We start from the raw sequence: 17,705 nt of genomic DNA on the forward strand, positions 1-17,705 counted from the left end.
ATGAATATATCAAGTATGGCTTCACTGTTATAGAGAGGAATGGATTTCATCTCCCTCAGTGTGTCATATGCCATACAGTCCTCAGCAATGACGCCTTAAGACCTGGTCGTCTGGAGCGACATTTGAGCATAAACCACAAAGCATTAAAAGAAAAGCCAAAGGAGTTCTTCACAGCCAAACTGCATGAGCTGAATCGTATGAAGCTGGACTCAAGCAGTGTTTTTCATTAAGAAACGTGGAAACTGGTGGAAGCATCTTACGAGCTGTCACTACTTATTGCAAAAGCAAAGAAGCCTCACTCTGTGGGGGAGACTCTTGTAAAACCCTGCCTTTTGAGTGCTGCAAATACTGTGCTTGGGGAAGAAAGCCAAAGAAAGTTATCAAAGATTTCCTTATCAGATAACACAGTGAAGCGTCGCATTGACGAACTTTCAGAAGACATAAAAGAACAAGTTTTGGACAAAATAAAAGCATCTCGCTTCTTTGCAATACAGTGCGATGAAAGTACTGATATTGCTCACCTCTGCCAGCTGCTTGTTTATTCTCGATTCATGGATGAAGGAACTGTGAAAAAAGAAATTCTTTTCTCAGCAGCACTGGAGACAACAGCAAAGGCCATCGCTGTTTTTTCAAAGGTTGATGAGTTTTTCCAAGAGCACGGTCTTTCATGGGAAAAATTAGTCAGTGTTTGTACTGATGGTGCCCCATCAATGATTGGATCTCGCTCTGGATTTGTGAAGCTGGTGAAAGAAAAAAATCCTACTGTAACTGGGACTCATTGTGTTATCCACAGACAATCATTAGCAAACAAAACTCTGCCTGGTAATCTACGCAGTTCACTGAATTTGGCAATAAAAGTGGTGAATTTTGTAAAGAATAACTCTTTGAATTCTAGGCTTTTCGCAGCTCTGCTCAGATTTGAGCACTGATTACAAGACTCTCCTGTTTCACACCGAAGTCCGCTGGCTTTCCAAGGGAAACATGCTGAGTCGTCTTTACGAGCTCAAAGATGAAGTGGAAATTTTCTTGCAGAAGCAGAAACAAGACAAACTGTATGAAGCATTCAGAGAGGAAGACTTTCAGCTCTCACTAGCATACCTTGTGGACTTTTTTGAGGCTATCAACAACCTCAATTTGAAGTTACAAGGAAGAAACACAAACATCATTGCACACTCTGATGTGATCAGAGCTTTCACCGAAAAAATTCATCTTTGGAAACGAAAAGTACAAGTTGGGAACTTTTCATCGTTTTCACATCTGAATGAGCTCTTATCTGAGAAGAGAAACATTGAGCAGTATGACGTGACAAAAGAGGTTTTATCACATCTGCATTCCCTTGCTGAGGAATTTATGCACAATTTTCCAGATGTCTCAATGGAGAATTCTATTTGGACATTGTTGCAGAATCCATTTAACACTGACGTGGAGTTGTTACTGGAATCACTGCAAGAGGAAGCCATCGATTTGAAATGTGACTCCAGCGCGAAAAGGGACTTTGAAACAATGAAGTTAGAAGAGTTTTGGGTGAAATATCTCCCCATGTACCCAAAAGTAGGTGAAGAAGCACTTCGTGTGATTCTTCCCTTTTCTTCTACTTATCTTTGTGAAGCAGGATTTTCAGCTCTTGTTGTTCTGAAAACAAAACAGCGCAACCGACTTGATGTAGAAAATGACTTGCGTTGTGCGCTGTCATCCTTCAATCCTAGAATTTCTGATCTTGTGAGGAAGAAGCAGCAGCATCCATCTCACTAAATTAGTTCATAAATTTTGCCTTAGTCTCATGAGTCATTCTAAATATTATATGCCATGTTTTCAAATTATTTTTTCTTAAAATTGCAACTCAATTTTGCCAATTTGCTTAATGTTCAAACCTTTTTTTTCGCTCACTTTGAACCAAATGTTTCCTTTTTAGTTACTGGAATGTAATATTATTTGTTTGAGTGGCTTTCATTATTAAAATGTAATACAAACAAATATGTTTTCCTGAATAATGCTAAGAAATAAATGTAAGAATCATTTCATATGAAAAAAAAAAAAGAGGCACTAGGGGCGTGCGGGTCTACTGGAAGCAAAAAGGGGGCGTCAGGTAAGATAGTTTGGGAACCACTGGTCTAAACAATGGTTCAGTGCAATTTTTAAATGACTGTTATTATATTGCACAATTTGTTATAATTAACCTTTTGATGTTTTATGAACTTGGAGACAAGACAAAAGAGAAAGGGAGAGGAAAGAAAAAAGGGGAGGAAAGGACATAACCAGTGAAGGAGAGTACATGGGGCAAGTAAGTGGAGGAAGAGTGATGGAGGGAGATGGGAGGACAGGAAGAAAATAGAAAGAATAAATATAAGCAGCAAGGGTGAGAAGTGAATGAAAAATTAGAGGAAGAGAGTAAGTACTGAGAAACCTCTCTCTCTCTCTCTCTCTCTCTCTCTCTCTCTCTCTCTCTCTCTCTCTCTCTCTCTCAGACACACTCATACACATACACACTCAAGATCAAGTCAGCAACACAACAGACACATTTCGCTCCCAATATAAATTGACTTTATGGGGAAATCACACCATTAACAGGACTTGGAAGAAAACAACATCACCAGGAAGGTCTAGGGATGTGGTTTGTAAGGTCTGAGTGAGTGTGATCCCATAGGTGAGGAAACAGCGAGTGTTGTGGATTCATGGCCCCAGCTCACAGGGCAATTTTATAAACAAAGATGGCCTATGCAATTCCAGACTCAATAAACAGTGAAATGAACTTTGATGGATTTAGTGACAACGACTAAAATGAAAGTGAGATTGAGTTCTTGAAAATGAGATTAAGAAAAGTGAAAAGTGATGCAGAACAATAGGAGATGGAAGTAGTGTTGGAAATGGTAAAATTCCGGCAAGATAAGCTTTTTTTTTTTAAGTAGAAGGGACACTAACCAAGGGCAACAAAAATCCGATAAAAAAAAAATGCCCACTGAAATACCAGTCCCATAAAAGGGGTCCAAAGCAGCAGTCAAAAATTGAAGGATAAGTGTCTTGAAACCTCCCTCTTGAAGGAATTCAAGTCATAGGAAGGTGGAAATACGGAAGCATGCAGGGAGTTCCAGAGTTTACCAGAGAAAGAGTTCCAGAGTTTACCATCCATACATGGATGGATAAGGCTCTTGTACAGAGTTAGCAGCTGGGGGGTGAGAAAAACTGGCGATGTCTCAGAACACCTAACTTCATAGAAGCTGTTTTAGCTAGAGATGAGATGTGAAATTTCCAGTTCAGATTATAAGTAAGGGACAGACTGAGGATGTTCAGTGTAGAAGAGGGGGACAGTTGAGTGTCACTGAAAAAGAGGGGATAGTTGTCTGGAAGGTTGTGTCGAGTTGATAGATGGAGGAATTGAGTTTTTGAGGCATTGAACAATACCAAGTTTGCTCTGCCCCAATCAGAAATTTTAGAAAGATCAGAAGTCAAGCATTCTGTGGCTTCCCTGCACGAAATGTTTACTTCCTGAAGGGTTGGACATCCATGAAAAGGCGTGGAAAAGTGCAGGGTGGTATCATCAGTGTAGGAGTGGATAGGACAAGAAGTTTGGTTTAGAAGATCATTAATGAATAATAAGAAGAGAGTGGGTGACAAGACAGAACCCTGAGGAACACCACTGTTAATAGATTTAGGAGAACAGTGACCGTCTACCACAACAGCAATAGAACGGTCAGAAAGGAAACTTGAGATGAAGTTACAGAGAGAAGGATAGAAGCCATAGGAGGGTAGTTTGGAAATCAAAGCTTTGTGCCAGACTCTATCAAAAGCTTTAGATATGTTCAAGGCAACAGCAAGTTTCACCAAAATCTCTAAAAGAGGATGACCAAGACTCAGTAACGAAAGCCAGAAGATCACCAGTAGAGCGGCTTTAACAGAACCCATACTGGCAATCAGATAGAAGGTTGTGAAGTGATAGATGTTTAAGAATCTTCCTGTTGAGGATAGATTCAAAAACTTTAGATAGGCAGGAAATTAATGCAATAGGACGGTAGTTTGAGGGATTAGAACGGTCACCCTTTTTAGGAACATTCAGAATGTAGGCAAAGCAAGAAGGAAAGGTAGATGTTGACAGACAGAGCTGAAAGAGTTTGACTAGGCAAGGTGCATGCACGGAGGCACAGTTTCGGAGAACAATAGGAGGTACCCCATCAGGTCCATAAGTTGGAACAGAATATAGGAAAGATGATAAAAATTTCAAGCATTTCCAAATTTTTCAAGAACAACAAAATATTCAGAAAAATGAGAAATTAAAAAAAAAGAGAAAGTAATGAAAGAAAATAAAGATTTGAAAGCAAAGTTAGTGACAGGTGAGAAGAGGGTGAGAGAGGGAGTCATGGATAAAGTGAAAGGCCGGAAAATAAAAAATGATAAAGGAAAATGTTGAATTAACTCTCACCATCCAGGGATGTATAAATACATCCTGGTGGCTGCACACTCCCATCTGGGGATGTATATAAATGTACCATTTCAATTAGGTTTACCATCCACCTAGGACATTTTCTAAGGCAAGGAAGGTTAAAAGAAAATGAATGTGGTTAACTTAAGAAATTATTTTGCATCCAAGAACATATTATTTTCCCAAGAATTGTTTTTTTTTTTTTTTATGCTGTAAAACAATGAACTATTAGAATGGCTGATTTTGCAACAGCAACAGGATCATAGCCAGTGTACTTATATGTCATCATAACATGTGGTTTCAATATTACTAGGGTTTTCAGATACAGTAAAGTCCCTCTTATCCGGCATCAACGGGACCGCCGACATGCTGGATACTTGAATATTGCCGGATACTTGAATAGAAGTGAAATTATGTCCATAATCACCACCCTACACTCACGCATCTTACCATAACAAAGATCAGCTGATCTTAATCAGCAGCTGATCTGATCAGCTAGCTGCTTAAGTGTAAGCACAACACGCTTCCTCTTTTCTACAACTTTAGGCATGATGAAGGCGTCAGGCGATAAACAGTGCACACGCGGGACTGAGTCACTGAGTAAACACAGTGCAGTGGGCCGCGGGTGGCGCGAAGCAGTGCGCTCTGGTGGCGAGGGGACAAAGTATGCCTTGCGCAGGAATTTTAATCGATTTTATGAGTACACACTGATTTTTTATTGATTTTAAGGCTCGGGGAAAAATGTGCCGGATACCTGAAGCTGCCGGATACTCGAATGCCGGATGAGAGGGATTTTACTGTACCTCTTTACACTGTATTCGTGTGTGTATGTGTGTGTGTGTGTGTGTGTGTGTGTGTGTGTGTGTGTGTGTGTGTGTGTGTGTGTGTGTGTGTGTGTGTGTGTGTGCGACGTTTCCATCCTTCTTTATTATATCAGGCATCATCAAATGTGATAGCAACTGCCCCACCTTTCTGGTGACTATTATGATGTACAACATGTGTGTGTGTGTGTGTGTGTGTTCCTCCACAAGTGTGCTGTGTGAGGTGTGGCTAAGGCTGTACGTTACTATCCAAAGACCCACAGATCACTGCCACGTTGCCAGGCACCATGGCAAGGCTGATTCATTGCTGCAGCCAGGCTGTCTTGTGAGGCTCTCTGCTTTGCTGGCTGATGTGCCTACCTACGAGTATGTCCTGCAGCAAGTCACTGAAGGCTGGGGCCAACACCCTGCTTGTCTCCACGGCGAGAGGCATGAATTAGCAGCGCAAGACAAGGGCCACGTAACACTGATGTTTGTGCTCCTCAGCCAAAAAGGTGGCTGCACCAGCGGCGGAGGCACAGTCAAGGAAATGGGTCCTGGCATATGTTTTGATGCATATGGCATCCCACATCAGCATTCTGCCTTGCCTGAAGGGGAAGACTGTGATGCCATCTAGTCGCTGCACATCTCCTTGGTCCAAACCTCGCAGCTCGAGGATAGCTACCAAACTGGCTGCAGCAAGGGCTGCAATCAAGTCAATGAGAGCCGCATGGCGGGGCAGACAGCCAGGGTTGTGAGGGCAGGGGAGGCTGTGGTGGCATAAGGCATCTGTCATGGCCCTAGAGTGGCAACGATGAGGTTGCTGGATGCCTTGCCTGAAGGGGAAGACTGTAATGCCATCTGGTCGGTGCACATCTCCTTGGTCCAAACCTCGCAGCTCAAGGATAACTACCAAGCTGGCTGCAGCACGGGCTCAGTAAATCAAGTTTTTGAGAGCTGCATGGTGGGGCAGACGGCCAGGGTTGCGAGGGCAGGAGAGGCTGTGGTGACATAAGGCATCTGTCATGGCCCTAGAGTGGCAACAATGAGGATGCTGGATGCAAGTGTCCAGTCTTAGTGCTATGCTGACTTGGACCAATTCGTCAAGTAAGAGGAGAATGAGGATTTCCACAGGGATGGCTGACAGCCAAGCCCCACTGTACAGTGCTGCAGTGGTAAGGAGACAAGCTCGACCAATCTGGTTAGCATGAGCCAGCAAGTTATCAAGGTGGTGCTTGGAGGCTGCCTCATCCAAAATCTATCATGTAAGAACAAGGTCTGGGTTGAGGTTGGGACACTGGTTGCCAGTGAAAGTCTGTATGACTGAAGTTAGGCAGATAGGTCTGTTGCCATTGGGGCGGTGATTAATGGTACAGACCAAGCCATGCGATGCTTCCACAGAGGCAATGTAGGCAGGTAGTGCCATGTTCGTCAGGCGTCTTACTCCTAGACCCCCAATGCAGTGGTAGAGAAGCCTGTGTCCAGGAGACATCAATGAGATGCACACAGCAGCTTTGCAATGTTGCCTCTCACATTTGTTTGTCAATGCCCCACGGAGATTCTTGGGCAGCACAGACAGGTGCTGCTCTAAGCAGGTACATAGCTCTGGGGACTGTTGCATATCTGGATAGGAAGAAGAGGGCCACGTGGCTGCTGATGTTGGCTGTACCGTTGATGAGTGTCCTGGTGATCACCCTCAATGTTAGCTAGAGCCTCTTCGTAACCATGGGGGTGGATGAGGGCACCCAGAATGGTGAGATGTGTGAGAGGTGTAGGATGGGCGAGTCTGAGGAATTCCTCAAAGTGGGAGCCAGTATTTGTGTCGATGTTGGTGTGGGCATCTCCGTTGGAGTGGGAAGCCGCACTGTCATCTGTGTTTTTGTCGTTGCCTTCTGTTAGTACTGCCCGGCCTACATTGCTCATTCTGGTTCCATCACTAATGTCGAGGTGAGTGATCTCATACTTATATGGGTTAATTTTGAGGCCGAGTTCTCGAAGGGATAGGAATAAACTATTGATAATGGCAGCAACTGTCTTTGAGGGACCACCTAAGGTGCCATTGTCCAGATACCATAGATTGAGGGGAGAGTGAAGGGCCTACCACAAGGGCAAATAAAATCAGGCCCAAAGGGTCGCCTTGCTGCACACCACAACATGATCAAAGACAGCTGGGACCAAAGTGGAGTGGCGAAGGCTGTGAATATACTTGTGAAACCAGTGGTGTGGCGGTAGGGAAGTAGTGAATGAGTTCGCAGAGTATTACTGATCTGTGGACAGTGTTGAAGGCGGTGAGGTCCAGCATGATGATAGCCATGTCTGGGGTTCCAACATGTGAGTCAGTGTAGTTGTGCAGAGCGTGGACCACTGTCTCGCAGCCCATCCACGTGCCAACACCCAGTTGAACGGGTTGAAGTTCAGCAGCCAAGGCATTTGGTTGTGAGCTTGGTCGCTAGTCATCAGTAGATGGAACCGACTGCTATGGTTTGCTGTTCTGATAAGGGGGCTTTGGTAAGCGAAGGAAAGGAAGTGCCACCATGCAAGGGGAGAACACTGATCGAGAGCATCAGTGATGGCGCCAGCAAGGTCTGAGGTGATGCGATAGCAGTGACCGTGGAATGTGCTGCAGCAATCTGGTGCGTGCCTTGAGATCAGCTGGAGACGTTCAGGTCTCCACACACCTGACAGGCTTGTGTATCAGAAGTAGAAGGACTGGCAATGGGGTTGTCTGTGGGTGTCATGTTGCATGGTGGGGACAAACTGTGTGTGTATGTGTGTGTGTGTATTTACCTAGTTGTATTTACCTAGTTGTGACATACGGGAGAGGAGCTAAGCTCATACTGTTCCGTCTCCATAATTGTTTTTATCCAACTTTTCCTTAGTCATATATTGTAGCACACAGCACTTCCCCTTCCAGTCCATTCCATGCCTCTATGCTTCTATGAGGGAAGTTTAACTTCTTTATGTCCCTTCTGCAGGTGGTTACATTTAGTTTTCTTCCATGTCCTCTTGTTTCTCTTTCGTTCATTATAAAGAGATGTTCCCTATCTAGTTTTTCCATCCTACTTGGCAATCTGTACAATGCAATCAAGTCACCTCTCTCTCGTCTCTTTTTCCAAGGTTGGGATTTGCATTCTAGCTAGTCGCTCCTCATATGACAAATCTTGAAGTTCTGTTATCATTTTTGTTGCTGCTCTCTGTATCCTTCCAACTTTCTTATGTGCTTTTTTTCATGTGGTGACCAAATTACTGCTGCGTATTCTAATCTTGGACGTATCATTGTGGTGATTATTTTCCTCATCATTTCTATATCCAGATAAGCAAAGGGAACTCTTTATGTTTCTTAGTAGGCTGAGAGTTTCACCTGTTATCTTGTTAATATGTTTTTCTGGTGATAAATTCTCTGAGAAAATCACTCTGAGATATTTTTCTCTTGTTGTCTTATTTATTGTTTCATTTCCCATCTCATAGTTATAGCTACACCTGTTACTTTTCCAAATTCCATCTTTTTACACTTACCAGAGTTAAATTCCATTTGCCATCTGTTGCTCCACTCCCACACCTTGTCTATACCTCTTTGTAATTGTTCACATTCTTCAGTTTCCTTCACTCTTCTCATAAGTTTTGCATCATCAGCAAAAAGACTCACATAGCTGGATACATTCTCCACCATATCATTTATATACACCACAAACATTATTGGTGCCAACAATGACCCTTGGGGGACCCCACTTAATACTGGGCTCCACACTGATGTCTGGTCCCTAATTACTGTTCGCATCTCTCTGTTTTTAAGGAAATCATCCATCCATTTCAGCATTTTTCCATTTACACCACCTATCTTTTCCAGCTTCCACAGCAGTCTATTATGCGGCACTTTATCAAAAGCTTTTCTTAAATCTAGATAAATACAGTCTGCCCAACCATCTCTCTCCTGTATGATATCAGTCACTCTTGAATAATACCGTAATAAATTAGTGACATGAGATCTCCCTTTTCTAAGGGCAAATTGACAAGTTGTGAGAATGTTCTTATCTTCCAGAAACTTGGTCCATTTGTTCTTTATTATCCTTTCACATATTTTTGCAACCACACTCGTCAGCGAAACTGGTCTATAATTTAGTGGGTCTTGTGTATCTCCTCCTTTAAATATGGGTACAATGTTTGCCCAGTGGAATTATTCCTTCATTAATAGAGGTACATATGACGGTATGTAATTTATCACTAAGCTGGTTACTGCATTCTTTTATTATCTATCCTGACACTCCATCTGGTCCTGTGGCCTTTCTCACTTCTAACGTCTTGATGATTTCATCAACTTCTTTTTGTTACTTGAAATTCCTCTATTTTTCCATTTTCAGGTGTGCACAATGACCTTATAAATTCCTTTTCCTTTGTGAAAACTTCCTTAAAGCTCTTATTCATCACTTCTGCCATCTCTTTGGGTCTTCATAAACCACTCCATCTACCATTAGCTTTCCTATACTCACTTTGCTTTTCAGTTTACCATTCACATATCTATAGAAGAGTTCAGGGCTCATGTTTATACCTGTCTATTATATCTTTTTCAAACTGTCTTTGTTCATCCCTCAGGATCTTCATGTAATAATTTCTTGCTTGTTTGTAATTATTCCACAGGTTAATTCTTTTACTTTTCCTCCATTTTTTCCATGTATCCTCTTTCATCCTTCTAGCTGCTTCACATCTTTTATTAAACCACTCTTTTTTACCAGCTATTACTATCTGCTTTTTAAGGCACAAACTTTTTTTCACCTTCTTTATATAATTTAAGAAATACTTCTTCTTCATGGACCCCTGTAGCCTTATGGAATCTATCCCATCTCTCCTCTTGAAAAACTTCCTCATGTTATCAAAGTCTGCCTTACAGTAGTTTAATCTCCCAACATGGTGTTCTTCATTTCTTTGATTCTCTATTTCCTCATTTATATTGAATTCTATGGTAGCGTGGTCACTTTTGGCTAACGGACAACCTATGTGAAAATTTTCAATTCCTTCTTGTTCCTTACTAAATAACAGATCTAGTCTTGTTGTTTCTCCATCTTTTCCAAATCTTGTATCTCCTTTTATCCAATGAGTTAATATATTATCCATTGCCAGCTGTAATAATTTATTTCCCCAAGATGATTCTGTTCCCTCCATGTACCACTGTTCCCAACATACCACCTTACAGTTAAAGTCTCCCATCATGATCAATTTATCATCACTTAGCACTTTCTCTGTCCAGTTCACTGTGTCTTTTATCATTATTTCATTCTTCATTGGACCAGGCATTGGTTTTTGGTGGTATGTACACCACTATGTATTGCCTCTTTTTGCCTTGTGTACTTCCACTCCAATTTTTATTGCCTCAGCTAATCCGTTGCCATATTCTATTTCAACCACCTTTAAGCTTTTCTTAAGTAGAAACATCACTCCTCCTTCTTATATGTTCTACTTCTTTTCCATAAATTGTATTGATTTTACCCAATGTTCTTTACCTCTAACTCATCATATAATTTTATTTCTGTGAGGCCCATTATATCTGGACTTTTCTCATTTAAATAAACATTTAATTCCCTTAATCCCAAGATGAGTCCATTAATGTTTGTATAAGCTACCTTCAAAATGGCCTTTTTTTCCTTAGCTTGTTTCCCTGTTCTCCCTCCTGTTCAGGTATCACTTCCTCATTTTCATGTCCAACACCCTCTAATAGAATATCTCCTGCTCTTCCGATCTCTCCTCATTTTTTGCCTTTACTTCCTCCCTCATTTTAATTAGCTCTTTTCTTTCTTTTTCATTTAAGTCTCTTCTCAGCCATATATTTTTTGTAACCTCATCTTTAGCTAATCTCCAGGCTCCTGTCAAAGCCTCCTCAGCTTCCTTCTGCGATTTAAATTTTATTCTTATGGGTATGTGCCCTTCACCTGTAAATTTGCCAACTCTGTGGTATTCTTCCACTTCATCAACCAGACATCTTCCCTCCTCTTGTACCTTTCCCACCACTTTGTTTACCATCTCTTTCAGCTCTTTCTCTCTTACTGCTTTATTGATTTCCTTGATTTCCTTAACCCCAAAGATAATTATACATTTCTTTTTGTCAACTGTCTCTCTTACAAGAGACTCATTTGTCTTGATAATATTTACCACCTTTTGTGTTACTTTGGCCCCATTTAATTGTTCTTCTATTATTTTCTCAAAGTTTACTGCCTCTCCTTGTATGATCTCTTGCTCACTCATCTGTTTCTCCAACTTACCTACTTTCCTCTCAAACTTTACCTTATCTCCTTCTTGGAGCTTATTCCATGCATCTTGCCTTTTACTTAATTGCACTATAGTTTTGGCACTTCCTTCCACTTTTTTACTGCATTCCTTAATTTCTATCTCCATAGCGTTGCACAGATTTCTTAGCTTTATGTTTTCGGCTCTCGATCCCTTCAGTTGTTTAATTTGGCTTATCTGGGTCTCTTCCATAGCTCTGAATCTCTCCATCAGTTTTTCCATGTCACTTTTCAGGGCCAACACTCTTCTTTGCCATAGTTTTGTTCCAACCTCACTGTCACCGGCACAAAACCCTGAGAAGTTGTTTTCTCCGGCTGCCGACTCATCACTCGGCGTAAACAAACCACTTCAGTTTGGCTCCATTTTCCCCTTCTAATTTTTCTTTCAACTCTACTTTTAGAATCATCTCTACCTTTTTCTTATTTCATTATGGAGACAGAAACAGTACTGCTCCAAACTCCCTATACCATAACTGGCTTATCTTGATGATCACAGAGCTGCTACACGTGCGTCCTTCCGGCTTGGCTGCTCGGGTGTGTGTGTGTGTGTGTGTGTGTGTGTGTGTGTGTGTGTGTGTGTGTGTGTGAGAGAGAGAGAGAGAGAGAGAGAGAGAGAGAGAGAGAGAGAGAGAGAGAGAGAGAGAGAGAGAGAGAGAGAGAGAGAGAGAGAGAGAGAGAGAGAGAGAGAGAGAGAGAGAGTGTGTGGGGGGATCAAACGAGTGAGGTGAGGTTGAGTGGGTGGAGTTGGGGTGGGGTCAGAACAGCGTAGGTGAAGGTGCAAATGGGGCAGAAAATCCTACAAGAAGGGTGGGCCAGCAGTGGGAGAGGCCTGAGGAGGGAGTTCCAAGGGGCATGCTACCTGCAGGCAGTGGGGTGAAGCTGCCTTCATAGGAAGGGTGAGGTCAACCTGTCACTGGGGGACCCGGGCAACAGGAGGACAGAGAGTGTTCTGCAGACACGTGGGTGTTGCTGTTGGAGGGCAGGTGTCATGGGCAACCACAAGGGCAACAACCAACCAGAGACAAAGGTGGAGAGGGAAACAGTACGGTATATGTGGCGTACTCTGAGAATTATCATGTCGAAGGGGGCAGCATGAGAGTGAGGGTGCTGACACACTAAAGGGAGAAGCATAGGCAATGAGGTGGTCTTGGGGGGGCTGGGAAGTCTTGGTGAGTGGCTGGTGGCACGAGCAGAGACAATACCAAGAATCGTAAGAGGAACTCTTGGAGGCTAGGATGTCTGGTAGAAGGGCAGCGACATGACCAAAGACATCACATATAGGCACTGGGGTGTCTTGTGGTGATAAGGGTGTCTGGGGGAGTGAATGGCAAGGCATGGAAAAACCCAGACCGACAGCACTGGGTGGGACACGTAAAGACACTACACGTAGGCACAGGAAGGGCCCCTGGTCACTAAGGTGTCTAAAGGGGAGAGCGATATAAAACACAAAGACATAAGAACACTACACAAGGGTACAAAGACTGCCTGTCATGGCATGGGTGACAGGGAGAGGAAAGGCAGAGCAGCTGAAAGCCGACATGCCTGACCTAATCCCAGGAAACGGGAGCGTGGTCAGGCACATGTGACCTGGATTGCGGTGTGTGTGTGTGTGTGTGTGTGTGTGTGTGTGTGTGTGTGTGTGTGTGTGTGTGTGTGTGTGTGTGTGTGTGTGTGTGTGTGTGTGTGTGTGTGATCTGGCTGAAAACTATCAGAGAGAGAGAGAGAGAGAGAGAGAGAGAGAGAGAGAGAGAGAGAGAGAGAGAGAGAGAGAGAGAGAGAGAGAGAAAATAAGATAATCTTGAGAGGATAAACACACACACACACACACACACACACACACACACACACACATTGATTCATAAATTATAAATATAAATATAAATATAAAAATATATATATATATATATGTATATATATATATATATATATATATATATATATATATATATATATATATATATATATATATATATATATATATTAGGAAGAACAGAAATGAAGAATGGAAAAAAATGTAAAAGAAATATATGAAGAGCCCAGAGAAGAAAAAAGTATTTTTTGGACAGTTTTGGGAGAGAGTGAAGAAATGGTACATAAAGGTAAAAAAAATAAATGAAAATAAGATAGAGAAAATAGTAAAAATGAATGACAAATTGTGATGTATACCAACATAGATGGATTGGTACACAGAAAACTGGAATTACAAGACTATTTAAAATGAAAAATCCAAAGTTGGTGTGTTTAATGGAAACAAAGCTAAAAGAAAACCAGATAGTCATTAACAACAACTACAATATCTAGGGAAGAGATAGGATTGGTAAAGGAGGGGGAGCTATAATGATAATGACAAGAAAAGAGGTGAAGAAAAAAACAATGAAATATGGAGAAGGAAAAGCAGAAATAGTGTGTTAACTTGAAGGACAATAATGGTGAAATACAAATGGTAATAGCAACCTATGCACCACCCAAAACAAATTCTTAGAATAAGGAAGAATATGAGAAAATAATAGAAGATACCATTCAATGTTTGAGTAAATTAATCAAAAGTAAGAAAATAGTATTATTAGTTGGTGACTTCAACTGCAAAGGAGTAAACTAGAAACATTTGAAGAATGGGGAAATGAGACTGCAAAGGGAGAAAGGTCTCTGAACCTGACTATGGAAAACATAATGATGCAATGTGTAACTGGAAATACAAGATATTGGGGAGATGACAAACCAACAAGATTTGGCCTAATAATAACAAAGGGTATAAACCTAACTAAAGAATTAAAATATGTGTGCCCCATGAGAAATAGTGACCATGTAATGACAGAAATGGACCAATAAGGATATCAGTGAAGAGGATGAATCATAAAAAGAAAATAGGAGAAACTATGGAAAAGTGAACACAGATGACCTTACAGAAACTTTATGAAGAAATGGACTGGGAAAACCTGAAAAGAGCAAATGATGTGCAAGATAAGTATGACATTTTTATGGAATATATGAGACTGGAGTGAATAAATATGTTCCATTATACAAACCTAAAGAAAAGGAAAACAGGTGTGGTTCAGTGCAAGATGTGCAACTGCAAAGAAAAAGATGAAGCATGGATAAGAATGAAAGGAAATTGTAACCAAAAAATAAAGAAGACTTTAAGATAGCAAGAAATGAATATGTCAAAATAAGGAGAGAGAAAGAGAAAGGATATGAAAAGTGTATAGTTGAAAAGTGCAAGGACAAACCAAAACTGTTCTACAGATTCACAAATGGAAAAATTAAAGTAAAAGAAAAATTAGAAAGATTGAAGGATGGAAATGAAATATATAAAGACCAAAAGACATGAAAGAATTCCTAAATAAAAAGTTTCAACAAGTTTTAACAGAAAAAATCAGAAATTAAAGAGCCACAAGATGAGAAGACAAAAAAAAAAAAAAAAAAAAATGTTGGAGATTATAGAAATTAGAGAGGTTAATAAATTGATGGCAGAACTGGAAGAAAAGTAACAGGACCAGGACCAGATGGAGTATTAGGTTTCATTTTAAAAGAATGCAGGAAACAATTAATTGAACCAGTATATGACATAATACAGTGCTCAGTATCAAAATGGAAAAGTGCCCAAGGAATGGAAAAGAGCAGACATAGTGCCAATTTATAAAAGTGGAAAGAAAGAAGAACTACTAAACTAAAGGCCAGTATCACAGACCAGCATAGTATGTATGATCTGTGAAAAAGTGATAAACAGTAGACAGAATTTCTAGAAAAACATGATATAATAACAGAAAAAAGAGTATGGCTTTAGACAAGAGCAATAATGTGTAACAAATTTTATGAGATTTTATTAATGAGTCACTGATATAACACAAGAGAGGGATGGATGGGTAGACTGTGTATTTAGATAAAAAAAAAAAAAAAAAGCTTTTGACAAAATTCCCCACAGCAGGCTATTATGGAAGTTAGAAATAAAAAACTGGATGGAAAGTTACTTAAGGGGAAGATGTATGAGAACAGTAGCAAAAGATGTCAAATGAAAATGGAGAAAAGTAGATAGTGGAGTACCACAAGGATCAATGCTGGCACCAATACTTTTCCTGATCTACATAAATTATGTGCCTGAGGGAGTAGAGTTACATCAGCTTGTTTGCAGATGATGCAAAATCACATAAACATATATAAGAAATAACAGACTGTGAAATTTTACAAGAGGATTTAAATAAAATCTGAGATAGGAATAAGAAAAAAGGAATGGAATTTAATGTGAAAAAATGTCATGTAATGGAAATGTGAAAAAGTGAAGAGACCAAAATGGACATATAAAATGGGGAATGGATAAATAAAAGTACAAGAGAAAGATCTGGAAGTGATAATACAGGACAATCAACAGTTGGAGAAACATGAGAAAAGATATTCAGAGATACATATAAAATGGTGAGAAATATTGGAACAGCATTCCACTACATGGACAAAGATATGATGAGAAAGATAACTGCTACAATGATTACACCAAAGTTGGAATATGTTCAGTCAGTGTGGTCTTCCCACAAGAGATGTGAAAAAACTTGAAAGGATACAAAGGATCGCAATGAAGATGGTTCCAGAACTGGAAGAATTAACATATGGAGACATGTTAAAGGAAATGAATCTACCAACATTTGAATAAAGAAGTGAAAAGGGAGATTTAATACCAATTTATAAATTGTGAAATAGAGAGGAAGAAATAAATAAATAAGCTAAGTGAGGGTGTAGTACTGGCAATGAGAGTGCATAACTTTATGGAAAAACTTCCTATACAGAACTATTGAAATCTGGAATGATTTAAAGGAAGAGGTGGTTGTGGCAAATAATGTACACATGTTTAAAGAGAAACTGGATAAATATGGTTATGGAGATAGGACAAAATGAGCTTTGGATTGTGCCCTGTACATACAACTAGGTAAATACAACACAGTAAATACACACACAACATGGGGTTTCTTGAATAGAGTGTCAGTGCAGTGCAGAATAGCTCTCATTGTTGAAACTGCTCCTAGGTTTATTTACTTCATTTCCATCCTAACATATTCTACAGTTAGAGCAATAGTAGTGTCAAAATAATTCCATACAAATGTTGATAATACTGTGGAACTTCAGATACCAAATGGCTCCCTTTTCAAACAAATCAATTTACAAGCTAAATTTTGAATTCATAACTGCTTTGGTTGCTATACCATAATTTGGTTTTCAAACAAGCTATACAGCAGCCAGCACACACATGATCATAGTGCACAGGTTAGTCACGCCACAGCCTTGCTCAGGTGCACATCTGCACCATACACTTCTCTTTTTGGCTTTCTTACTTATAGCTTTATTCTTTATTTAGTTGTAAATGAACAAATAAAATAAGCATAACACTCAGCTATACCGCATAACTGATGTGTTGAATGTTGGGGAGTGGCGACATTTTGTGTTGCCACTCCCCAGCTCTCTTTGAGGCTGAAGTGAAAATGGACAGAACTGCATTTGATGGGGTGACTGAACTATGTCTCCCACCTGTTCTTCATCACTTTATTTGCCCCAAACTGATTCTTGCATGATTAGATTTTTGCACTTATATAATGGAAACAGTCCCTAATGTATTCATCTCATATAATCAATTTCCAAATGCTCATATAACAGGATTTCCTCGTATGATTTTATGCACAAAATACTGCTGCAAAAGTTTAAAAAAGCAATTACTGTATCTGGTGTCTGGGAATGGATTAATTCATTTTACATTGATTCCTATAGGGAAAAAAGTTTCAGTTTCCAAACATTTTGGATTTCGAACAGCATTCAGGAATTAATAAGTTCGAGAACCGTGGTTCCACTGTACTTAAATTCTATTATAAAACTGTGGTAGAACTTTTACACTAGTATGTAAAGTATGCTTTGGTGCTCTGTTATTATGCATTACTCTATTTTTTTACTCCATTTCTATCCTAACAAATTCCACAGATAACAGAGCAATAATAAATTGTCAGTATAACTCCATACAGATGTTAATAACTTAAGAGATATAAAATACCTTGTGGGTGTTTTGATGTATTCTCACAATAGTGCATGTGCTGTATTATGATTGTAATGTCGTCTGCAGCCATGTGCAGTACACTAATCACACCACAGCATGTTTAAAAGATACAAAATATAGCAATTTGGAAATATGCTGGATTACACGAAGTTCTGGGTTAAATGATGCCAGTGAATCAATGGTCAACC

At 40.2% G+C, this 17,705-nt stretch overlaps 1 protein-coding gene across 10 annotated transcripts in view; it reads right to left on the reverse strand.

Moving 5' to 3' along the window:
- The window catches only part of LOC135101479 (synaptophysin-like), a 137,765-nt gene that overhangs the window by 83,062 nt on the left and 36,998 nt on the right, over positions 1 to 17,705 (reverse strand). The gene's annotated exons all lie outside the window — the stretch shown is intronic.

The sequence above is a fragment of the Scylla paramamosain genome, chromosome 1, assembly GCF_035594125.1.
Source record: "Scylla paramamosain isolate STU-SP2022 chromosome 1, ASM3559412v1, whole genome shotgun sequence".
Taxonomy (NCBI): Eukaryota; Metazoa; Arthropoda; class Malacostraca; order Decapoda; family Portunidae; genus Scylla; species Scylla paramamosain.